Consider the following 16,722-nt stretch of genomic DNA (forward strand, 5'->3'; position numbering starts at 1 on the left):
TCTCGACAAGAACTGCCCACCGCTACTTCTCAATAATCACTGCCAGTGGAGGCGGCGGAACAAAACTCTCTGGCGCTGTGGCTCAGTGTAGCCACCTTTCGTATGCCCTTCCTCCATGGGCTAGAATTTAATGGTATTTTTGCCAGCATTGGTGGTGAAAATACCACCAAATTCGTCAAAAAAATACAGACAAAAATAAAAGATAATATTAATACGTAAATATCATATAACTAGATAAAATTTTGGCTTTGCACTGACCTTACAATAGCCTAATATATAAAATACAGTAAGGAATACAAATTCTTTCATACATATGACTTTACATAATAGTTTACACAAATATCATGTGGTTAAACAATTCAATCGATAGCGTCAGCAATGACGAATATGTGCAGGTAAGAGTCTCATTACTTTTCACAAACAGTAATACACAAAAAATCAGTTTATACAAATATTCACATAAAATGCTTTCACAACAAGTAGTTGACAGTTCCAGCAGTAGCACCCAGCAATGTTGAATAGGTGCTACAGCAACAAGTGACATCATCTCAGTAGAAGCAGTCCATCAGTGGCACCCAGCAATGTTGAACAGGTGCTACCGCAACAAGTGACATCATCTCAGTAGAAGCAGTCCATCAGTGGCACCCAGCATTGTGGAACAGGTGCAGACACCATCAGGTGACATCATTTCAGTAGGAGCAGTCCATCAGTGGCACCCAGCAATGTTGAACAGGTGCTACCGCTACAAGTGACATCATCTCAGTAGAAGCAGTCCATCAGTGGCACCCAGCATTGTGGAACAGGTGCAGACACCATCAGGTGACATCATTTCAGTAGAAGCAGTCCATCAGTGGCACCCAGCATTGTGGAACAGGTGCAGACACCATCAGGTGACATCATTTCAGTAGAAGCAGACCATCAGTGGCACCCAGCAATGTTGAACAGGTGCAGACAGGAGTCCATAATATTTACTATCAGTAATCACACTGTTGATCAGAGTTTATCAGCAGAAAGTAAACATGTCCTATTGGCACCAATCATGTAGAAAAATTACAAGTAACAGTCCATAATATTCACTATCACTAATCATACAGTTCATCAGCATTAATCATTTCTAACCGTCGCACATCAATGTTGAACGAGTGCAGGTAACAGTTCATAATATTCATCATCACTAATCAGACAGTTCAGGCATGAACAATAGGTAGAATACACATACAAATGCTTTTACACTAAACATACAAATCATAACAAACACACAAATGATGTCAGATAATTGTCATATTAACTATTACAAATACACAAACATCAGTAAACCGATAATATTTATGGGTGTCAGTGCAAGCCACTACAAACAAATAAAATAATATTTAGGAGATAGGTGGGTAGGATTAGGAAAGGAAAACACACAAAACACACTCACTCATCTTTCATCCACATTAAGTACTACTGTGTGATTGAATAGTGTTAACTGTGTAAATGCAATTCTGTCATAGGTTTGATTTTCGACATGTATATCAAGTAGTAGTGGCAGCAATGTATAACAGTCAATAATAGTTAGTCAACGTCATAGTCATCATGTCAATACCAATGTTTGCCAAGCCAGATCAAAATGTACGGTTGCTGACAACTGTCAGTGAGCCAAGATATGCAAATGCTTCCTGTCCCCCCCCCCCCAAAAAAAAAAAAAAAAAAAAAAAGTGTGTGTAGACAATCTTCCTTCCACTTTAGTGTTCTAGTCTGCTATCTTCATCCTCCTTGTTCCATATAGACCAACAAAAATAAATATGCACCTCACTTACTTTACCTCTTATCCACCAAAACTCCAATAATCATCAGCATCACATAATGTCAATACTTCAATAATACCTCTTACGTCGATACATATAAACCTTATCATTAATAGCATTTACCTTACCTCTTGTCCACAAAAACTCCAATAATCATCAACTTCATTTAATCTCAATACCTCAATAATACCTCTTCAATACGTCGATACATATAAACCTTATTGCCAATATCATTTCACTTCCATAATAACTCTTTCCTCTAGTCAGTCTCCTAGAACAAGTACAGATAAAATCCTAATGCGTGCATGGGGGCTTAATTAAAAAAAATAAGAATGCAATCCAATACTTTTTAATTGTCTGTCACTGTATGTCCGATTACGCTGTGTCTCGTAAACGGCTGGCCCTGACTAGTAATTATACGCAATCTGACTGCATGGACGAACAACAAAGAATGAAATGAAAATTTTCATTAATACAATTAATTAATTACGTCCCCAGCAACTATAAAACCTACGAAACAACAAACACAAGTGTAGCTGTTCTGTGTGGAAGTGTGACTCAACGTACACATCTGGCACGGTTCTTCTCCAATAAGACAAGAAATTTCAAGTACCATTTATATTGAAGTAATTAAAAAAATTAGATATACTATAATTGCGCAAGAAAACCAGAATTACACTCTAATACAAGAACACAAGCCAGATGCTTTGTTGACTGAACCTGTAATGATGCATTATTTAAGACGCAGAAATATTAAAAAGAAAATAGTGTTTTGCTACCTTCATATATATTGACGAAATGCACTCTGATAATTACAATCTCTCCATTAGAACAAAATCTGCTATCTCTCCCATCAAACAACTGCATAAAACATGGAACAAACACTCACTACTACGACATCTCAACAACTCTCCACTCCGACTTCACGACAAGCATTCTCCACTACATCTGAACCAGAACCGCCTACCACCACTTCTCGACGAGAACTGCCTGCCGCTACTTCTCAATAATCACTGCCAGTGGAGGCGGCGGAACAAAACTCTCTGGCGCGGTCTCTGGCGCTGTGGCTCAGTGTAGCCACCTTTCATATGCCCTTCCTCCACGGGCTAGAATTTGATGGTATTTTTGCCAGCATTGGTGGTGAAAATACCACCAAATTCGTCAAAAAAAATACAGACAAAAATAAAAGATAATATTAATACCTAAATATCAGATAATTAGTTAAAATTTTGGCTTTGCACTGACCTTTCAATAACCTACTATATAAAATACAGTAAGCGATACAAATTCTTTTCATACATGTGACTTTACATAATAGTTCACACAATACACAAAAAATCAGTTTATACAAATGTTCACATAAAATGCTTTCAATGATTGTTGTTGTTGTGGTCTTCAGTCCTGAGACTGGTTTGATGCAGCTCTCCATGCTACTCTATCCTGTGCAAGCTTCTTCATCTCCCGGTACCTACTGCAACCTACATCCCTCTGAATCTGCTTAGTGTATTGATCTCTTGGTCTCCCTCTACGATTTTTACCCTCCACGCTGCCCTCCAATGCTAAATTTGTGATCCCTCGATGCCTCAGAACATGTCCTACCAACCGATCCCTTCTTCTAGTCAAGTTGTGCCACAAACTTCTCCCCAATCCTATTCAATACCTCCTCATTAGTTACGTGATCTACCCACCTTATCTTCAGCATTCTTCTGTAGCACCACATTTCGAAAGCTTCTATTCTCTTCTTGTCCAAACTAGTTATCGTCCATGTCTCACTTCCATACATGGCTACACTCCATACAAAGACTTTCAGAAACGACTTCCAGACACTTAAATCTATATTCGATGTTAACAAATTTCTCTTCTTGAGAAACGCTTTCCTTGCCATTGCCAGTCTACATTTTATATCCTCTCTACTTCGACCATCATCGGTTATTTTACTCCCTAAATAGCAAAACTCCTTTACTACTTTAAGTGTCTCATTTCCTAATCTAATTCCCTCAGCATCACCCGACTTAATTTGACTACATTCCATTAACCTCGTTTTGCTTTTGTTGATGTTCATCTTATATCCTCCTTTCAAGACACTGTCCATTCCGTTCAGCTGCTCTTCCAAGTCCTTTGCTGTCTCTGACAGAATTACAATGTCATCGGCGAACCTCAAAGTTTTTACTTCTTCTCCATGAATTTTAATACCTACTCCGAATTTTTCTTTTGTTACCTTTACTGCTTGCTCAATATACAGATTGAATAACATCGGGGAGAGGCTACAACCCTGTCTTACTCCCTTCCCAATCACTGCTTCTCTTTCATGCCCCTCGACTCTTATAACTGCCATCTGGTTTCTGTACAAATTGTAAATAGCCTTTCGCTCCCTGTATTTTACCCCTGCCACCTTCAGAATTTGAAAGAGAGTATTCCAGTCAACATTGTCAAAAGCTTTCTCTAAGTCTACAAATGCTAGAAATGTAGGTTTGCTTTTTCTTAATCTTTCTTCCAAGATAAGTCGTAAGGTCAGTATTGCTTCACGTGTTCCAACATTTCTACGGAATCCAAACTGATCTTCCCCGAGGTCGGCTTCTACCAGTTTTTCCATTCGTCTGTAAAGAATTCGCGTCAGTATTTTGCAGCTGTGACTTATTAAACTGATAGTTCGGTAACTTTCACATCTGTCAACACCTGCTTTCTTTGGGATTGGAATTATTATATTCTTCTTAAAGTCTGAGGGTATTTCGCCTGTCTCATACATCGTGCTCACCAGATGGTAGAGTTTTGTCATGACTGGCTCTCCCGAGGCCATCAGTAGTTCTAATGGAATGTTGTCCACTCCCGGGGCCTTGTTTTGACTCAGGTCTTTCAGTGCTCTGTCAAACTCTTCACGCAGTATCTTATCTCCCATTTCATCTTCATCTACATCCTCTTCCATTTCCATAATTTGTCCTCAAGTACATCGCCCTTGTATAAACCCTCTATATACTCCTTCCACCTTTCTGCTTTCCCTTCTTTGCTTAGAACTGGGTTGCCATCTGAGCTCTTGATATTCATACAAGTGGTTCTCTTCTCTCCAAAGGTCTCTTTAATTTTCCTGTAGGCAGTATCTATCTTACCCCTAGTGAGACAAGCCTCTACATCCTTACATTTCTCCTCTAGCCATCCCTGCTTAGCCATTTTGCACTTCCTGTCGATTTCATTTTTGAGACGTTTGTATTCCTTTTTGCCTGCTTCATTTACTGCATTTTTATATTTTCTCCTTTCATCAATTAAATTCAATATTTCTTCTGTTACCCAAGGATTTCTATTAGCCCGCGTCATTTTACCTACTTGATCCTCTGCTGCCTTCACCACTTCATCCCTCAGAGCCACCCATTCTTCTTCTACTGTATTTCTTTCCCCCATTCCAGTCAATTGTTCCCTAATGCTCTCCCTGAAACTCTCTACAACCTCTGGTTCTTTCAGTTTATCCAGGTCCCATCTCCTTAAATTCCCACCTTTTTGCAGTTTCTTCAGTTTCAATCTGCAGTTCATAACCAATAGATTGTGGTCAGAATCTACATCTGCCCCAGGAAATGTCTTACAATTTAAAACCTGGTTCCTAAATCTCTGTCTTACCATTATATAATCTATCTGAAACCTGTCAGTATCTCCAGGCTTCTTCCATGTATACAGCCTCCTTTCAGGATTCTTGAACCAAGTCTTAGCTATGATTAAGTTATGCTCTGTGCAAAATTCTACAAGGCGGCTTCCTCTTTCATTCCTTCCCCCCAATCCATATTCACCTACTATGTTTCCTTCTCTCCCTTTTCCTACTGACGAATTCCAGTCACCCATGACTATTAAATTTTCGTCTCCCTTCACTACCTGAATAATTTCTTTTATCTCGTCATACATTTCATCTATTTCTTCATCATCTGCAGAGCTAGTTGGCATATAAACTTGTACTACTGTAGTAGGCATGGGCTTTGTGTCTATCTTGGCCACAATAATGCGTTCACTATGCTGTTTGTAGTAGCTAACCCGCACTCCTACTTTTTTATTCATTATTAAACCTACTCCTGCATTACCCCTATTTGATTTTGTATTTATAACCCTGTAATCACCTGACCAAAAGTCTTGTTCCTCCTGCCACCGAACTTCACTAATTCCCACTATATCTAACTTTAACCTATCCATCTCCCTTTTTAAATTTTCTAACCTACCTGCCCGATTAAGTGATCTGACATTCCACGCTCCGATCCGTAGAACGTCAGTTTTCTTTCTCCTGATAACTACGTCCTCTTGAGTAGTCCCCGCCCGGAGATCCGAATGGGGGACTATTTTACCTCCGGAATATTTTACCCAAGAGGACGCCATCATCATTGAATCATACAGTAGAGCTGCATGTCCTCGGGAAAAATTACGGCTGTAGTTTCCCCTTGCTTTCAGCCGTTCGCAGTACCAGCACAGCAAGGCCGTTTTGGTTAATGTTACAAGGCCAGATCAGTCAATCATCCAGACTGTTGCCCCTGCAACTACTGAAAAGGCTGCTGCCCCTCTTCAGGAACCACATGTTTGTCTGGCCTCTCAACAGATACCCCTCTGTTGTGGTTGCACCTACGGTACGGCCATCTGTATCGCTGAGGCACGCAAGCCTCCCCACCAACGGCAAGGTCCATGGTTCATGGGGGGTTTCAATGATTAGTTTATACAAAAAAGACACCAACAGGTGACATTAGTTCAGTAGAAACAATCCATCAGTGGCACCCAGCAATGTTGAGTAGGTGCAGACACCAACAAGTGACATTATTTCAGTAGAAGCAGTCCATCAGTGGCACCCAGCATTGTGGAACAGGTGCAGACACCGACTACTGACATTTTTTCAGTAGAAGCAGTCCATCAGTGGCACCCAGTAATGTTGAACAGGTGCAGACACCGACAAGTGACATCATTTCAGTGGAAGCAGTCCATCAGTGGCACCCAGTAATGTTGAGCAGGTGCAGACAGCAACAACTGACATTATGTCAGTAGAAGCAGTCCATCAGTTGCACCTAGCAATGATGAGCAGGTCCAGAGAGCAGTCCATAATATTCACTATCACTGATCACACTGTTCATCAGAGTTTATTAGCAGAAATTAAACATGTCCTAGTGGCACCAATCATGTAGAAAAAGTACAAGTAACAGTCCATAATATTTACTATCACTGATCACACAGTTCATCAGCAGAAATTAATCATTCCTAAGTGGCACCCATTATGTTGAAAAGTGCAGGTAACAGTTCATAATATTCACCATCACTAATCAGACAGTTCAAGCATGAACAATAGTTTGAATACACATACAAATGCTTTTACACTAAATATACAAATCATAACAAACACACAAATGATGTCAGATAATTGTCATATTAACTATTACAAATACACAAACATCAGTAAACCTATAATATTTATGGGTGTCAGTGCAAGCCACTACAAACAAATAAAATAATATTTAGGAGATAGGTGGGTAGGATTAGGAAAGGAAAACACACAAAACACACTCACTCATCTTTCATCCACATTAAGTACTACTGTGTTAATGAATAGTGTTAACTGTGTAAATGCAATTCTGTCAAAATTTGATGTCCATCATGTGTATCAAGTAGTAGTGGCAGCAATGTATAACAGTCAATAATAGTTAAGTCAACGTCATAGTCATCATTTCAAGACCAATGTTTGCCAAGCCAGATCAAAATGTACGGTTGCTGAACAACTGTCAGTGTGCCAAGATATGCAACTTCCTCTCTCCAAAAAAAAAAAAGTACATACTGCTTAGTGATTTAACAAAGTGTGTGTAGACAATCTTCCTTCCATTTTAGTGTTCTAGTCTGCTATCTTCATCCTCCTTGTTCCATATAGAACAACAAAAAAAAAAATATGCACCTCACTTATTTTACCTCTTATACACCATAACTCCAATCAACTTCATATAATCTCAATACCTCCATAATACCTCTTCAATACGTCGATACATATAAACCTTATTGCCAGTATCATTTCACTTCCATAACAACTCTTTCCTCTAGTCAGTCTCCTCGATCGAATACAGATAAAATCCTAATGCAAACCTCCTCATCCCATACAATCCGAAGACACACTGTCAACACACAACTTCTGTGTAATCCATCTGAGCCAAATCTTCTGTCCATCATTAAATAAAAGAAATGCATACATGACCTCTAACAGACTTAGTTCGAATAACTCTCAGTAATTAAGTATGATTACGGAGTGTGAATGATCCTAATATTTCACAGTGTGTACACCACTTCAAGAATTATGGCAAAGAGAAGCAAACATGTGGAGTATTTCTTGTGTCAAGTGTCACTTCCTATTTCAATTGCTCACGAAAAATGCAGTGTAATAACTGTGTTGGTATGTCATGTCGTTAGCTTCCTTCCTATTAGCATACATTTATACAGCTTCCATAAAACCTCCAGCTCATGTGACTTCTATGAAGTTTCTTGTACTAATGTCGTTCGTCGAATTATAGTAGTTCATTTCCCTATCTTAAAAATATAAGGCACTGAGCGTAAGCAAAACATGCAATAGCGAGTAAATATACCAGTAGAGAACAGAATGTCAACAAGTGGATGCAGCACAATTCTTACAACGAGGCTCTGCCAAGCAAACAATCTATAATTAATACAATAGTGTGACCTAAACTCTATGTTTGTACACAGTATATCAGCATTTCTATATACCAAATTAAAGAATAGTTATGACAACAAGCAGAAGTGTATAAATATGCAAACCATACGCATAGCAGCAAACAGGTCATTAGCATCATATCAGCATAAGCAAATAAATGTTCATATGTAATCTTAATAAATAAACATGAAGACGCAAGCAGATAAATCACAAAGTATGTCTTACATACATAACCATATGAGCACGACTAATCAGGTGACAATTTTAATTTAAATAAATAAGCACAGCAGGCACATAATTAAAAAAAATGACATCAGTGAAAAAGCAGTGCAGCCAAGCGATGCATAATATACACAAGTTACAACCCAGTTCATTAATAATCATTGTCAAAATCAGTTAACGTACGCAAGAACGTCGCTTCACAAGTAAATTCATAGAACATGAAATTAGCACAAAGTATGAATCACGTAATCGCGAGCAGCAAATTACGTCTAAAGTACGTACCAAAGTGGAAGTATGTTACCTGAAAAATAAATTCAATTAATAGTTACCCTTTTAGTTTATTAGTTTCTTCTTCGAAATTACATTCTTCCTGAAAATTTTCTCGATAGCAAGTCCTCTTAACGTCGGACACACACAGAATTTACCCGAAGGTCTTAAATATTTTATACAACCGTATCCTGAAAAATACTGAACGTTAATAACATAATTCATCAAGTCACTATAGCTTTATACTGAATTTAATCGGAGAACTTAGACTGTGTATTTGTTTACGGCTGTCAGTGCATTCGCACTGAGCGCTCGATCCGCTGTAGGCGCGTGACGTAGGAAGCAATTGTTTGCGGTCAATGACTGCCTTGTGCGGCGCACAGACTTGACTGTTGCTTTGAGTATCTGCCGCCGCCGGAACACGGCGCGGTATCCTTGCATTCTCCGCATGTTTACATGTAGCTGTTAGTTTCTCAAAAGTATGTCATTCCACAAAAATTTTGACGTTAGATGTATGATGTATTCCCTTAGAGCGTCGAGATTTAAGAGTTTCTACTTCAACAGTGTTATCATGAATAATTTTGCGAATTCTATATGGGCCGTTATAAAGCAGAAAAAATTTGCGACACAAGCCTTTTCCTTTGTGAGACAAACGATGAGACTTAATTAACACCTTCTGACCAACAGACAAAATTTTTAAACGACCAGGACGCTTAGCTGATTTCTCTCTTCTAGCAGCCGCAGATGAACTATTTTGCAGAGCCATGTTCACATACTTCAGAATGCCGCAGTTTCCGTGAAGGCGGAAAAGGAACGATTTCAGATATGCGATTTGTCGGTGCTTTGTTTTTATCAGTATAGGCGGTAAAGAAGTTGAGTCATTAGGAAGTTCATTCAGAATGTTTTGAAAAATATGAAGATACTGATCCCACGTTCTGTGATTCTGATGACAATAAAGACGACACAATTTATTGATTTCCTTCATCCATCTCTCTGAAGCGTTAGATTGGGGGTGAAAAAGTGAAATGAAAATTGGTTTAATTTTACGACGCTGTAGAGTACGAAGCCAAATTTTAGAACGAAACTGTGATCCATTATCAGATATAACCTTATCAACATGACCAACTTCTTTAAGAAAATGTTTGATGAAAGCGTTAGATACTGAACGAGCTGTTGCTTTGCGTAACGGTGTAAAACACACATATTTTTATGTCAGTTCCACTGCTACGAAAATGTACGCAAAACCATTAGTAGATCGAACCACTGGACCGAACAAATCAACTGCAGCCATGTCCTTTAATTTCGCTGGAATGATAGGAAACAATGGTGCTCTGTGAGAAATTGTTGGCGGCTTAGCCTTTTGACAAAATTTGCATTTGGCCAGAACAGATCGAATACGTTTTTCCATATTATTGAAGGAGCAATTTTCCCGTAATTTATGAAAGCATTTTCTGGGACCAAAGTGTGCATAACTGAAATGCGTATACCAAATCAGCTTATTAACCCACTCATCAGGAATACAAACTAACCAAACAGAGTTGTCGACCGATTTTCGTTTAAAAAGAATGTCATTGCGAACTAAATAATGCTGTCTAATCGCTACGCTTTCCTTTCTCCTCCACTTCTCCTTAATGTCCTTCCAAATTGGATCCTTATTTTGCTCCTTAGCGATGTCCTGGAGCGAAGACGAAATAAAGTTCTCAAACGCAACACCTTGAATATACATTAAACAATAATTGTTTTCTTTGCAGTCCTCTTCAGCACTTTGTTTCAAACCCATAGGTGCACGTGATAAAGCATCAGCAACAATATTTGAAGAACCCTGTATGTAAACAATACTAAAATCGAATTCCTGTAGGTACAACGCCCATCGTGACAATCTGCCATGAGTTAATTTTGTCGACATAAGAAATTCCAGAGCTCGATGATCGGTGTAAACCTTAGTATGTCTGCCAAACAAAAATGTGCGAAATTTTGTGAAAGCCCAAACAACCGCCAAAGCTTCAAGTTCCGTAATTGAATAATTCTTTTCTGATTTAGAGAGAACATGACTTCCAAATGCAATAGTTTTCTGGACTACAACGTCGTCTTCTTCTATCTCTTGAAATAAATGTGCACCTAGGCCTTTGTATGATGAGTCCGTCGCCAAACAAAAATCTTTAGATAAATCCGGATGTGAAAGAAGTGGAGCAGCAACTAAAGCATCACGGAGTTGTTCAAATTCTGACTGAGCTTCCTCATCCCAACACCGATTAGATTTCTTTCCCGATAGTTCACATAAACGAGGTGTGGCCAAATCGTCCAATCTAACAAAGCGTCTAAGAAAATTACAGACACCAAGGAAACTACGAACATCACGTTTTGTGGTAGGAACAGCATAATTACGAATAGCGTCTAATTTCTCTGGATCAGAAAAAATACCTTCTGTAGAAATAATATGACCGAGAAATTTCACCTGAGAACGACCAAATTCAGATTTTTCTAAGTTCACTGTAATGCCAACTTTTGCAAAAATACGTAATAATGAATCCAAAATTTTGTTGTGCTCACTCCAAGAACGTTTAGCAATAAGAATGTCGTCAACATATGAAGTAATATTGTCACGGAGATAAACAGGTAAAATTTCGTTTAAACTACAAATGAATGCAGCAGAAAATATAGTAAGTCCAAACGGTAATTTCCGAAATCACTTTTGGGTAAAATAGTCATATACGGTTTTTCTTTACCTACTGTCTAGATAGATTGATAGTCGAAGAGTTGTTTTGATAGATGCAAAGAATAGTAAAAGAGTAGGCAGCAGTGCAGAAAACTAAAAGAGAAATAGCACCACTACAGCTCGGGGCCCTATGCTCACTACAGCACATATTCACTTAGAGTAGTGAATCCCCTGAGGACCTTAATAGCCGCACATAAATTTCAATTTGTGACTTAGTGGCCAATTTGGTGGAAGTGCGTACATAAATTGATCTAACCATGAACATGGATGTATGTCATTCTTAGAATTGCGGAAGATCTTAAATTTCCGAAAAGTCAAAAAGTGTTTATAGTCAAAGTTTTCGCCTCGTGGCGACAAAGACCTACCGCGTTTGTCCCAGTCCCAATGTCGATTATTGTCAAGCTCGCGCACCTGGCGCTCTCTTGTTGCATCTCGTAAATGAAATAAATTACTTTCTTCAAACCCTTCTGCTATCTGTGATTCTAAATTTCTTCTGCTGTCTTTTCCTACGATTTCGCCTTCAATTTGTTTGACTTGCTTTCGTAATGCCTCAACTTCCCTTTTAACGCGTTCATTAAATTTTCCCTGATTTTCAACATGTTTATTTATGTTCTGGTATTCTTCGGTTTCTGCGAATGGTAATGGAGCTGTATCATCCGAATCTCTGTCCCCATGTACACTAAGATTTGTCAGTTTATCTGAAATCTCCTCAACTCTTTCCGATAAATCACCTATTTGTTCTTTCTGTTTATTTACGTCTTCCGTAAGTGTCGCGACTCGGGTTTCAGTAATAACACATTTAGTAGTTACCTGTTCATACTGTTGTGTTAGGTTATTTAATCTGTCATTTGGTACGGATTCCTCGATTCTCTCAAATATTTCTTCCTTATCTTTTTCATGTTGTAAATTTAACTCTGAAAATTTCTGTACTATCACGCGATCTCTTTCTTCCTGTTCTCTATCCTATTCCTTTTGTCTAATCTCTACTGCAATTAATCTATTATTGTGAGAATTCAAAATCGGTTGTACTTCTTCTCTGATTTCTTTCTTTAATTCATCTTTCATATTTTTGAAACATGTCCCTATTCGTGAGTGTAACCGTGTTTCCATTGTTCCCATCTGTGTTTTTAATTCAGATCTAAACTGTGTTTCCATTGTTCCCATATCATTTTTAATTCAGATCCCAAAGTTCCCATCTCGGTTTTAATTGTTCCTATCTCTGTTTTAATTGTTCCTATTTGTGATCCCAGTGAGTCTAACTGTGTTTCCATTGTTCCCATCTGTGTTTTTAATTCAGATCTAAACCGTGTTTCCATTGTTCCCATATTTAATATAGCACTCATCAACTGCTCCATAGTAACTGTTTCAAAATTCTTTTCACCCCTAACATTTCCCACAAAACCAGCTTCCTTCGTCATAGCTGTAAGGCTATCTGTGTTCGATACTATTTCAGAATCTTCTATCGTTAATCTCGTATTCTGTGAATTTTCTGATTGAGAAAAATTTTGAAATGGTTCCGGACTATTTTCCCGGCTTATTAAATTGTTTTCCACTTCATTATTCATCACACTGTTCTCCTGTGTTGGCGAGTTCGCCATGTTAACAATTTCGTCATTCTCACTATTCATCATTTTTGCCTTTTTCATCGATCGCGTAATCATTTACAAAACATACAAACCTCGTCACTATACGAAATTTATACACAATGACACTTTATCACCAACAATATCAATCACACGAAATGCTTCCTTCAAACACGATTAACGAACAATAGAAGAATGACAATCACCAAATCTACACATGCAATACAAACTACAATTACTAAATTACAAATTACTACAACAATACTACTGTCAATTATTTTACAATCAGAAGAATTCCAAGGGACGATCCGAAGCAGCGGTCGCCAAGTGCATGGGGGCTTAATTAAAAAAAATAAGAATGCAATGCCAATACTTTTTAATTTTCTGTCGCTGTATGTCCGATTACGCTGCGTCTCGTAAACGGCTGGCCCTGACTAGTAATTATACGCAATCTGACTGCATGGAAAAACAACAAAGAATGAAATGAAAATTTTCGTTAATACAATTAATTAATTAAGTCCCCAGCAACTATAAAACCTACGAAACAACAAACACAAGTGTAGCTGTTCTGTGTGGAAGTGTAACTCAACGTACACATCTGGCACGGTTCTTCTCCAATAAGACAAGAAATTTCAAGTACCATTTATATTGAAGTAATTAAAAAAATTAGAAATACTATAATTGCGCAAGAAAACCAGAATTACACTCTAATACAAGAACACAAGCCAGATGCTTTGTTGACTGAACCTGTAATGATGCATTATTTAAGACACAGAAATAATAAAAAGAAAATAGTGTTTTGTTACCTTCATATATATTGACGAAATGCACTCTGATCATTACAATCTCTCCATTAGAACAAAATCTGCTATCTCTCCCATCAAACAACTGCATAAAACATGGAACAAACACTCACTACTACGACATCTCAACAACTCTCCACTCCGACTTCACGACAAGCATTCTCCACTACATCTGAACCAGAACCGCCTACCACCGCTCTCGACGAGAACTGCCTGCCGCTACTTCTCAATAATCACTGCCAGTGGAGGCGGCGGAACAAAACTCTCTGGCACGATCTCTGGCGCTGTGGCTCAGTGTAGCCACCTTTCAAGTTCTCTGAAATGATTTTATTGCAGCATTTTTGGTTTTGGGCCTGAGACTGTCGTCAAATTGTGTGTTACCTTCTTTAAAAGTTTTACAATTGTTTTCTAAAATGTTACGAAGTCCCTGTGATTGCATGGTTACAAAAGGTTTTACATTTGTCTCCTAAGAGCTAACAAAGCTTTTCAGTACATAGTTTTACACTTATATACGTCTATACATTGTACTTGCTATCTGAAAAGCCCTCCTTTACGTATTGTAAGACAGAGGTTTGATTTCCTTTTACATGCGATCAATAAACTGAGCTAAATGCAAGATGGTAGATCCAATTGTTTATATCGGCTGCTGATTTGATGTGGCATATCTGTGTAAATGTTAGGTTCTTTGGCACTAAAAACGAGTAGCTAATGTAAACAAATGTATTCACCATCTTTTATTTAGTTCCGTTTATTGATCAGCATGGATTGAAAAAAAAAATCAAACATCTGTCTTACAATATACAAATGAGGGCTTTCCCGGAAGTAAGTACAACGTATGCAGCATATAGAAGTGTAAAACAATGTAATCAAAAGACTGCGTTATCGTCTAAGACAAAATTGTGAAACATGTTAACAAGTCAACGCTACCATCTGACGATAGGCTGAGACCCTAGTGAACAAAGCAATAAAGTGATTTCAAAAAACTTATGTCTGTGTGCAGTATCTCGTACAGTATAATTACTTCTTCTCAATGATCTTCAAATCCATTCCCAAATTGGTCCTTGCTCTCTTTCACAACTTGCTCTTTGTCCAGATTGAATAATAACGGGTGTAGGCTAAAACCTTGGATTTCATGTCCTTAGACTCTTTTAACTGCAATTTGGTTTCTGTATTAATTGTAAATAGCCTTTCGTTCACTGTATTATATCCCTCCTACCTTCCAAATGTCAAAGAGCGTAGTCCATTCCGCATCGTCAAAATCTTTTTCAGTATTTACAAACGCTGTAAAGATAATAGCGAACATTGTAACATAGTGATTGACGTTTCAGAGTCGAGTAGTAGGGGTCGGACTTAACCAGTCGCAGCTGTTTCTTGGGCCCTCGTATGCTCGCTTTGTTGCCTGCTCTGCAGACACGAGAGCAGTAGAGATGCGGAGTCTTGCATGTTGTCCAGGCGCTAAGTGGTGTACGGGGGACAGACGACTACTGCTTTTCCTTTTTATTCGTTTCTTTAGGCCTTTGTGCGCGCTGAACTTCTGATCACGTGAGTATGTGGCATACTCTATTCTCCATCACATGTGTCAGTCACAAAGCTGTTTTAATCGAAGTTTAGTGTACTGCTGCCAGATGACTTGAAGGTTTGGTCAGTACCGGAAGAATGGCGAGAGGTCAACTAATGTTATGTCCAATTTACTACACTGAGATCCCTGTGAAGAGGATAGAACCTGTACAGGTAGCAAGATCCTCGAGTTTATTAAGCAAGTTAACTTTCTAGAATCACCTAAATTCTTCCACGTGTCAGATATCCTGGAATCCAAAGCACTCCACCAAGCTTCCCCTTATCAGCTTAACGGATTAACTCCTCTTATAATACTACAATAAATTCGTGTGACTGAGTGGCCAGATACAAAACTTCCAAAGGGACGCCACTTTAGGCGTCTAGTTTGTCCCTAATGAGCTCCAGTTATCGTATGAGAAAAAGCGCACCCAGAATTTAACGTGGAATCCCAGCCACCAGACGTTCGTGGCGACTCTTCACATCGTTGAGAGGTGAAGGCTACACTAAAGGCTGGCTGGATGGAGACAAAATGTCCATTGTTTCACCTGGTTACGATCCCATGACCTTTGTGTTTCCAGACATGCTCTCTGATACTACACCACCGGGCCCTACCGCCTTATTATACTCAACAGCCGTTTTGTAACAAAGATAGAATACAGGGAGCGAACTTGTCATGTACAAATTGTACAACAACGAGACTGCGTTTATGAGAATCCAAGATTATGGATGAGAAGCAGTAGTAGAGAAGGTAGTGAGACAAATCTTTAGCTGATACTAAATTTTCTCGATGCATAAATTTGAGGACTAATTTCGAATGTAAGTACAGGGAGCAGAATTTGAAACTTTGACTGTCCCGCCGATATTCTTGAGGCGGCAGACGAGCTGGAACAGCGGAGTAAACAGAGGTTATAAGATGAATGTCAGTAAATGTCAAACAAGGTAATAGAGTTTCGCAGAAGTAAATCATCCGACGATTAGGAAATGAGGTTACGAAACTATACAACGTAATTAGCAAATGAGCGTCTGTAGTAGCCCAAAAAAATTGGCGACGATGACGAAGGCAAAGAGAGTATACAGTGCAAAATAGTAAGAAAAATAACAGCTTTTCTTGAAAAGATTATTT

This window comes from Schistocerca cancellata, chromosome 7, assembly GCF_023864275.1.
Source record: "Schistocerca cancellata isolate TAMUIC-IGC-003103 chromosome 7, iqSchCanc2.1, whole genome shotgun sequence".
In the NCBI taxonomy this organism is placed as follows: Eukaryota; Metazoa; Arthropoda; class Insecta; order Orthoptera; family Acrididae; genus Schistocerca; species Schistocerca cancellata.